Here is a 2997-nt window from a genome sequence, read left to right on the forward strand (position 1 = left end):
TATTTTGACTGTCCCTTGAATGTTGTAACAAAATGCATCACAGAGAGAACATGAAGTCAACCAATCAGGGCTACCGTGGCCACCGGCTGGCCAGACGGTTCCACGGTAATTGGCCAGTAATTGTGTTTACTAATTGATATTACGACCTTACCGGTTGTACGTAACTCGAGCACACCCCTGACGATATCGGAAAATTTATCGTGACATGTTTGCTATCGAAGAAAGCATAGCGAGTCAATATAGTGTACATGTGTATCTTTCTACAAACTTTTATACTTAAATTTTTGATTAAGTTTTTAAAAAATGTATTCAAGTAGTATTCTTGTTGATACAATCATATATGTGTGTAATTTAAAAGAAACCTATCTAATAATTAAATTAATAGTACTGTCTAAAAAAATAATAGAACACATATATAAACTACTGGAACTTCTTTGCAGTCTAATTAGAGACAAGAATTACTTGTGTTTTCTATAAATAATTTAATTATAAAATTTACAAAGTTGCATCTTGAAGAAATAAAATTGTATATTTTAACAAATTATAAGAAATAAAATCCATTTCTAAAAATGAGAGTTTCATGGAATAAAAAAATATATATTTCTTTTAAAGTATATGAATTAAATTAAAAATTCATATTTTAAATTCGTTTGACCAAAAATGCATCTCTCTGGTACAAAGATATTTAATTTGTATTCAAGAAAAAAGCTTTACATTATATTATCGCTTTTACACATCCATAAAGTGATCCGCAAGCGCGCGATCAAGGTGCAGCGATTTCTATTCCGATCACGTACGAAGCTTCGATCAATAAAACTTTGCCGACTTCTAGAGACCACGCAGACGATTCTACGTTCCTGAGGGAGAATAAGGACTCCTTGAATAGGAATCGAAGCGATCGCGGAAGAGTATGTCAAAATTCATTTTATCGCACTACTATCGCTTAACGCTCCATTTCATCTTCGTAAAATTTGTTCGCATCAAATTTGGATTCCACTTTACAAGACGCGTTGCGTAAAAGATCAATATCAAACAGTATTAAATACTACTCAATTTTATCTTATTTATACACAAAAAAATATAACAAATAAGTCAATGATCTAATATTTTCATATTTTGTTTCAAATTAGAAGAGTAAGTATGGAGTTCTCAATTTATCGTAAAAAATAATTTAGAAGCAATAATTCGTTATCCTATTAATTACTTATTTTCGCTTGATACGGACAATAATTATAAAGATGAGTAAATATTCAATAAAGAGTATTAAAAGCAGATATAAAAAATCGATTGTTGAATTATTTTCAAAAAGAAGAAGTAATAAATCGTTAATAACGAATAATCTACCTGTATGTGATTGTAATTGATTAATAAAGAATACAAATGATACAAATGAAATTTAGTATGATGAGGCAAATGAATTTTTCATTGCACTTTTAATACATCTTATAATAAAATAAGAACTGGAAAAGTCGGGAAATTGTGAGAGAATTGCCGTAACTTCGTCGCAATATGTTGGTTAGAATAGATTTTTAATTTTGCGAATTCTTTAATTATTTCTACAGTTACTTTTAAAGCCAAATGGTTTGGTCGGGCCAATACCGTACCGCGACACAATCTCGTGCCTGTAATTGGAAAAGGTTGTGGGGGTTGTGGGGTTGTCTTCCTTCATTGCGAGACAATGGTAGGAGGTGTAGTTCAATCCCCTCTGCAGTTCTCGGTAAATAAAATTCCGCTTACCATATATAGCTATCGCCCTACTGAATTTAACTCTATCTCACATTTTGTGCATCTTATTCTAATTATCTTCGAAATCTTCTCTTTTCTTTTCTGTCTAAGATTCGTTTATACGAAAAAAAGTTTCAAAGTTTTTATTTCTTTATTAACGAATGTTTACATTAAAAGAAAAGATTGATTGCTGCACAACAATTTAGATAGTAAAATATATGGCATAGCATGGCTGCAACAACTAGTTTTTGGTTGTAACAGCAAAGTTTTAGTTGCGTTAGCCTATCGAAATCATATACTGACATTGCGGATAGGCAATAAAAACTAGTTGTTGCAGCCAAAAATGCTATGTCATATTTTATCTAAATTGTGCAGCAACCATCTTTTTTTTCAGTGTATAAATAACATTTAAAGTTAAATTATTATAGGTAATAATTGATCGATTAATTTATATTGTTATGATTTTGCGATGTTCTCCATATTTATTTCTTTTTCTCGATAGTGTTATTTTTAACAATGCAATCTTATGTATGACAATGTGGTAATTTTGTGGTAATTGTAAAAAGTATTTATTTGTATACTCACACATCAGAAGAAGTCACGACAACAGGTGTGAAACGATATCTAAAACAAAATTACAGATAATTAAATGAGGATACTGTATTGAACTGAAATAATATAAATGCATCACCTAAAAGATATAAAATACCTTTTTAGTAAAGATAAAATATAAAAAAGGTATGTTGGAAATTTATCGTATTGAAACTTTACAGATATGCAAAGTTTTGCATAATACAATGCTTTCGATATCAACGATTTAAGTTAATATCGAACGCAAGAACATGATGCATTTTGGTTGCGAGCCTAGTAATATGTATTTCATCGTTACGTCGACGACACGGCATATACGCGCGCGAAAACGATATTTCACACACAGTTTGATGAGCTTCTCGCATTAAGCCGGGGGTAAGTAATTATCGACTGAGCAGTGACTAGGATGGCTGGGCTCGGCCACTCCCTCCTGGGGTGTCCCAGTGCGTGTCACCGCATTAACCACCCCTATACGGACATCGTTCTCATCAAAGTTCAAACGCTGCATATCTCCGATACGTCATTGTAACCTCTGCACGGCTTAATTAACGAGACCGGACGTAGCGTCGTGGACAAGTATTAGTTTACTTCGATATCCGTGTCGCCTCTGAAAATTACGTTACGGATAGAGCTTCATGATCTCCGGCATGGGGAAAAATTGAGTATAATAACAATAGATAA

The sequence above is a fragment of the Atta colombica genome, unplaced genomic scaffold, assembly GCF_001594045.1.
Source record: "Atta colombica isolate Treedump-2 unplaced genomic scaffold, Acol1.0 scaffold7, whole genome shotgun sequence".
Classification (NCBI taxonomy): domain Eukaryota; kingdom Metazoa; phylum Arthropoda; class Insecta; order Hymenoptera; family Formicidae; genus Atta; species Atta colombica.